Consider the following 7567-nt stretch of genomic DNA (forward strand, 5'->3'; position numbering starts at 1 on the left):
TTCATTGATGAACAAAGTTTGGCCACTCCTCTATCCACCAATCAAGTGTCCTGTCCAATAATCTCTCCTCATTTTAATGATTTTTTATATATATACCAATTTTGATATCACTTAAACCAGCTGATAACTCAAGAGAAAACATGCTTTAAAGTCTATATTTAAAGCTCAGATAACAACATACAAATCCATAAACAATTATACAGATCAAGTAAATATTTTTACAAAACTGGAGTACACTCAAATATATTTCTGACCAGGTTAAATTATGATATCCTCTTTTTATTTTTATTTCATTTTGTTTCTTGATTCCTTTACAAGCACTTTTTTGAAATTGCCTCTGATTCCATCATAATCACTTTCTTCTTCCCTCTCTAGCAGCTCTGGACATTTTCACTTGAAATATACCTTTCCCCTGTAATAACCTTCCTATAGGCTTCTAGCACCACTTTTCTCTTTTCCTGTTTATATTTTCATTCTGTTCTTTCTCTACTATGAAGCAGTAACTTATTCCTGCAGACTTTTTACTTTTGCAGTTTGCAGCAGATACCAGAAGAAGCACAGGCTGGGGGAGGGGACTCAGAGTCTCCTCCTTGTGGCCTCAGCAGGAAAACAGCTGCCAAGGAGGCTGGGGGGGGGTGGGCAGGGAGAAGTGAGCAGTGAACCTCTCTAGAAAGAGCAGGACAGATAAGGCATCACGAGCTGAGCTAGTGAGTTCCATGGGCTATTGTTATCCTGCCATCAGCTCAACAAGGGGAATGGGTAGAGAGAGGGAGAGAACTCAGAAGATGAAGTGAGAGCAGCGACTGCAGCACCTGTGGCTGAGGCACACTTGGGTGCCACAGTGCTCAGAATGAGATAACAGAAATCCCAAAAGCACTCCCCATATTTACCTTGGGACTTACCAAATTTCCAAATCATGCAGTTCAGGACAGTCGGTTTGCTCTGTACTGTTATGGCCATAACAAAGGTCCCAACTGTGTCCCCACACAATCCGCACACACAGTAGAAGCCCAAGACTAATGACATTTGACATAGCAGCAATAACTACAGCACAATAAGGCAACCGAGCTAGGTGTTCCCCTTCTGCATTTCTAGGTAGACTGTCACAAGAGGCAAGAAGGGAAAGAAGAACAGAACTAATACCACTGACCCAGCTCAAGCTATGGACTTGGTGGTTAGCCCCTGACATAATCGCAGCTGGGGATGTGGGTGCACTGGGGACAGAGAACAAAAAATTCAGACAAACAAAAAAATGGACAACAACATCACGAGAAAAAAATTGGTTTCCTTTGTCTTTTCTCCAACCTCTTTTCTTCACTAATTTAAATGCTCAGCTGGATTTCAAACCAAAACAAATTCAAGGTTACTGCCAGTATTCCCAAAAATTTCCTGGTAAGGCAACACAGTGTTCCCCCTGCAACAAATTCAAAACAAATGAGGAAAACAAACCTGATGGGATCTACAGCCCAAGAGAAAACAAATCCAGGAATATTTATATAAGAAAACAGACTCTCAGTGAGAGAAACAACATGTCAATAGTATCTCAGGAATACTCATCTGAGATAGATTAATACAACTTCCACATCTGGAAGTTAGGGCCCACCAACACAAGCCTCAAAAAAAGAACAAAAGCCAATCAAATCTTACCTAGGTCAGAGTAAGTTCTGTTATTCCTTTCCACACCACAGTATTCCATTCCCTGAGCCACTTTGGGGCAGTTAGCTGAAATCAGCTTGCAGTGCCAAAAAACCACCTAGAAGCAGTTTGCAGGCATGAAGGACAGGTGGGCCTTTTTACAAGAACATCTTGCTGGTGGGGAGCCTGAGGCTCATTGTCTGAAACCCTGAAAACAATTTAGAACACAATGCAAGGGGGGAAAAGGTACAGAAGCAGAAGAAGACTAACCCATAATGACAATGACAAAGACAAACACAAAACAAATAAAAACTGAAATACCAAGAAAACTGAGATACCAGGGACTACCAGCCACCATCATGGTAGGAAGTCGAGTCTTGGGGATAATGTTGTGTCCAACTCCTCCAAACTCCTTAGAAGCACCCAAACTGAACCTGAAAAGTCTTACCGGTAAGAGCCATCAGGATTAGTCCAGGGTTTTTAGATTTTTGAAGCCAATAAAATCTCTGCAGGGCTCAGGAACGTCTCTCAGTTAGTCCCTGAAGAGTATAAGCACTTAGAAAAGTCTTGGTTATTTCATCCCAGTATAAACGGGATCCCAGATGAGCCCACAAATGTACTGGGTTTGAATTAAATAGAGACCAAGACCAGAATGGTTGAGAATTTAGTGAACCTTTATTAGCCAGTCCTGTGGCTGGCCAGCACACTCCACATAAGAAGTGACAACATGCAGTGAAACAGAATTAATCCTAGTCTTTTAGAGCAAGTAAACCACATTTTGTTGACACAGTTGCAAGGGGTCTTTCACAGCTCAGCGACAAGTGGAACTTGCCTCGCATGGGGACCTGTTGAGCAAGCTGTTTTCACAAGATACATCTTAAACTGGCTATGTTTACACAAAATGATTAGGGAGGGAGTTTATTTTAGCTAGCTCCCTTTACAACAACCTGTCATTCATTGCTAGACAGCCTTGAAGAGAGATATGGTTAGGGCAAGAACACACATTCCTCAGAGTAGATAACAGAAAGCACAAGGTTACTTCTACTTTTCCACAGTTATATCACAAAGTGCAGTTAATGCATTAGGGGTACAGATCAGGCCTTTGGAAGAAGGACATAAAGGCTTGAATAAAAGGCATGTATAACAATTTGTCTTGCTCCTTAGGGTACAGATACAGCTGGAATATGGCATCAATTTCAGGTTGTCAATGACTGGTCATGTCTAATTTTCCTCAATTGGTAACTAGGCCAGTTTATTTGTTTGTTTGTTTGTTTGTTTGTTTACCTATAAATATAAGATGACCTTTTTCAAGAGTTTTAGGGTGGATCTCATTCCAACAGTTAAGAAGATGCCTGAGTAGACAGTCAGAAAAAATAGATGGGATTTTTCCCATCTATAGATAACAGAAACAAAAATTAGAACCTAGGTTTAGCCTCCCCAGTATTTACCTGATCAGGCAGCACTTTGCTCTAGGAATTTCACCTGGAAGGGCATTCCTTCCCAAGGCTCATGTAATAAGGTTAAATTCCAATGGGACAGGACATCATTACTTTTAAGTGTTCACCAGAGCTACTTCCTTTGCACCCATTGTATTTTTCTTATGACACCACTCAGCTTCTGGCTAAAGAGCTCAGAGGTGGGTTGCCTTAATGCCCAACTGTCCCTGAGCCCATTGAAAAGGGAACACCCACCTCTAGAGAAAACTCAGTTCAGCAAATTGAGCCACAAAGCATGCACTTCTGGAGACAAACATCTGAAAGTGGAATCAGACACTATGTAGATCTAGCCAACACAGGTCACCCATCCTTTTATGCAGCAGCTTCAACTTAAAGCCACTGATATCAAAACAAAAGCAAAACTGAGCTTTTTAAGGAGGACACAAAATCAATATTAGTAAAGTACTTCAGGAAGAAAGAGCTCTAGACAAGGCTTTATGACCTAGAGCAGTTGAGGCAGGGAGAGCTGACTCCACTGCTCACTGGCCTGCAGTCCCCAGTGGCAGGTGGTTTAAACAGACCAATTTTTGTCTTCACTTGCAGGAAGACATGGGAGCCAAGAGCCCTGTTTTGAGTTATCCAGAACTGACAACTAAGCTAATGGAGCACTGTGATACCTGAATGTCTGAGAACAGGGTTCAGAAAAGAAAAAGAGGTGCCAGGGAGATAGCTCAGTGGCATGAGTGCCTGCCTGGCAAGCACAAGGTCCTGAGTTTGTTCCCTGGTAACACCCCCCTATAAAAAAAGAAAAAAAGAAAAGTAACTAAACCCCATGGAAAGGAAGCACTCCACATGAACCCGTGACCCTGAGCTGGGACACAATCTTGAAACTTGCAAGGCTGTGGGGTGTGAGCAGGAACACAGGGATGCGAGCTAAGATTTCAGAATGACTTCCATCTTGGCTTATACTTTTAAAAACCTTCTTCCCAGTACATCAAAATGGTCCCTCAAATTTGTGTAAGACCCTTGAGTGGTTCTTCCCAGCTACAAGCAGGTGCAGCTGTCCAGATCAAATTGAAGAAGACCTTAGCCAAACCCAATCTAAGGATTATTGTGGTAGTAGATGGTGTTCGAATTCCATTTTCTCTGTCAGGCACTTCATATAAAGACCTGATGCCTCATGATTTAGCTAGAAAAGCACTCTTGGGTTTGTTACATTGGACTAGTGTCGTTGATTATATCACCTTTGGCACAGTTTTTTAGGAAGTGTAAACAAGCAATGTGGCTAGAGAGCTGCCCTAGGAGCTGGCTTCTCTGGCAAGATTCCCGCTCATGCTATCTCCATGGCTTGCATCTCCTCAAACCAGGCCATGACCACAGCTGTTAGTCTGATTGCTCCCAGTCAGTCTGATGTGGCTGTGGCAGGTGATGTTGATTTAATGTCCGATGTTCCTATTCGTCACTCAAGGAAAATGAGGAAGATGATGCTTGATCTCAACAAAGTCAAGACTCTGGGCCAGAGCCTGTCTTTGCTGTCTAAATTCAGACTGAATTTCCTGATACCTGAGCTCCCTGCAGTGGCCAAGTTCTCCACCAATGAGAACATGGGCCACTCTGCAGAACACCTGGCTGCTGCTTTCCCAGTTTCTCGGCAGAAGCAGGATGAATATGTGCTGTCTCACAGTATGGCCAAGAAGGTGCAGGATGAAGGACTCTACTGATATTGTTCCCTTCAAGGTTCCCAGGAAGAGATACAGTTAGCAAAAATAATGGCATCTGTCCTTCCTCAATGGAGCAGATGGCCAAACTAAAACCTGCATTCATCAAGCCCTATGGCACAGTGACAGCCACAAATTCTTCTTTTCTGACTGATGGTGTTTCTACAATGCTGATAATGTCTGAGGACAAAGCTCTAGCCAAGGGATATAAGCCAAAGGCATATTTGAAGGATTTGGTGTATGTGTCCCAGAATCCAAAAGATCGGCTTATACTGTGGCTGACATATGCTACTTCAAAAGTTCTAGAAAAGGCAGGATTAGCCATGAGTGATATTGATGTTTTTGAATAGTATGAAGCCTTCTCAGGTCAAATTTTAGCTAATTTTAAAGCCATGGACTCTGATTGCTTTGTGCAAAACTATGTGGGTAGGAAAACCAAGATTGGGTCACCTCCTTTAGAGAAGTTTAATACTTGGGGTGGATTGCTGTCCCTGGGACACCTATTTGGAGCCACTGGCTGCCACTTGGTCATAACAGCTGCCAACAGGTTATGAAAGGAAGGAGGCAAGTAAGCCTTGCTTCCTGCCTGTGCAGCTGGAGGGCATGGCCATGGAATGGTAGTGGAAACTTGCCCAGTGTGATTGATCCAGATGAGGTGACCAGGTTTCTGTGCAGCACTAACACTGGGCAACTCCATTTCAATGCATTACTAAACAACACCTGTAGTTCTAGCTCCTTAGTGGCCTTCTGTTAAATACTTTGCAGCTAAGACTTTCTGGTGTTCTCAGTTTTCCATTAATTAATCACAGTTCATTGTTCTTTCAGGGATTTCTAAGTTACCAAAATATAATGCAAACAGATTTGAGCAGTTGCTGTTGAACTCTCTTGTCATCAAAGACTGAATGGTTGTATTTTAGGAAAGACATTAACTGAGATCTGAAGTCATATTAGTGATATTCATAAATTGTATTTCTTCTTATTTGTGTCCTAAAAATAAGTATTTCCTCTAAAATACAAAACAAGGTGCCTAAAAAAACTAATTATGGAAAAACAATCTAAATATCTTTAAAAACTAAAATATTTAGATATATAGTACTTTGTTAGTCAACCTTAATAAAGGGAAGAAGTATAGAAAATTAAAAGACAAGGAGCTTCCCAAGTCTAAGAAAGTACCCAGAACTGCACAAACAAAAGCATTAGTTCAAAAGGGTGAGGCTCCCACCTCCTAGGCCCCTGCAGTGGGCACTGTGCCAAGCATCAAAGTATCAGTCACCCTCTTCTCTGCTCCACCCAGCTGCTGCTTATCCATGCAGAGGCCTGTACTACAGACTCCAAAGTGGTTCTTCTCCACAGTGTGATCAATCCCAGGATACAAAGGACCCCTGCTGTCCCTCAGAATTATAAAAGCTGTCTTCTCCATGGTCTAGGTTTCTCCAGATGACAGTTGGTCCAGCTCTCCTCACAGCTACCCAGTTTTCATCCAGAGTGGAAATGACAGGGTATCCCACAGCCACACAGATGCCAAACATGTGTAGTTGTGTTCACCCAAATTGAAGAATAAATTATAAGTAAAATCAGAGGTTAAAGTAAAAAGAATTTACTGAGAAAGTACTTCCAGATGAACAGGAGGAGACCTGAAAGTGTGTTTACCATTAGCCCCTATCTCACAGGAAGTTTATAGAACAAAATCACCAGAGTGATACAGAATCATGAGGTGGACACAATGAGGATCAAAAATATGATCAACTAATAAGACAGTAACTATTGCCACTGAGGTAATATTGATCTAATGGGGAGGTAGCTCACATACAAGTGTACATGGAAAGAACAAAGATCTTTATAGGAAGAGATGAATTGGGAAATCTTAGTGGCCCACCTGGGTGACTGCTTTCTACTAAGACTTTACTGGGCCAGGTGTTACCACTTATCTTGTCCCTTGGAGAGGCATGCAGGCCTGGCCATTTCCTCTTTATCCTGAGGCCTGGAGCTTAAAAGCTGTGCCTGTAGACATGATTGTAATGTGTGTAATGTACATTAATTCTCTCAAGGGCCTAAGCTTGCAAAATTGCCTATAACATTTCTTCCTAACTTACCAGTCTATAACAATATGACCACACCCTTTTAATTTTAGCTTTTTTTCCCTAAGAGAAATAAAAACTGTGCTCACACAAAAACCCACAAACAAAACTTAAAGAAGCTTTTCTTATAATTACCAAAAATGTGAACCATCATCCACCAATACGGAAATGAATAAAGAGTGAGACAGTAGTGGGCAATAAGGAGCAATGAATCATTAATACTGTACAGATGTAGTGGTATATCCAAAGCATTTTCTGGGTACAAGATGCTGGACACAAAGGCTGATCACTGGGGAGAAATGGTGATGCGACATGGCAGGGAAGTCTCACAAGTGACCACCGAGCTTACAATGTGATAGGCTCCACTGGCAGAGAAAGGAAAGGTAGGAGGTACAGAATAAAAGAGTAGGTAAGGACTCTAGAGGCAGAGGGCAAATCTCCAGGAAGGACAGGATGTATGAGAGTGTGGGAATGTGGTCACTACAGGCCAGGCTGTTGCTGCCTCCAGTCACCTCTGCACACCAGTTCCCTGGCTCTCCAGAGCCTGGGAACTTCCTAGCCTTTTCTCAGCCAGCAGTTATCTCTATAGAGGAGCACAGCACAAGAGCAGTGAGGGAAACCTCTCATCAGGCCAAGTTCACTCTGAGGACAGATCCAGGAGAACTGTGGCTGGCCTGTCTTCTTGGGGTGATGGCCAGTC

At 42.4% G+C, this 7567-nt stretch overlaps 1 pseudogene; it reads left to right on the forward strand.

The window, feature by feature from the left end:
- The first annotated feature begins 4017 nt into the window (after window positions 1-4017).
- On the forward strand, window positions 4018-5430 carry LOC101583238 (annotated as a pseudogene).
- Window positions 5431-7567: the final 2137 nt, after the last annotated feature.

This window comes from Octodon degus, unplaced genomic scaffold (assembly GCF_000260255.1).
Source record: "Octodon degus isolate 3935 unplaced genomic scaffold, OctDeg1.0 scaffold00037, whole genome shotgun sequence".
NCBI lineage: Eukaryota > Metazoa > Chordata > Mammalia > Rodentia > Octodontidae > Octodon > Octodon degus.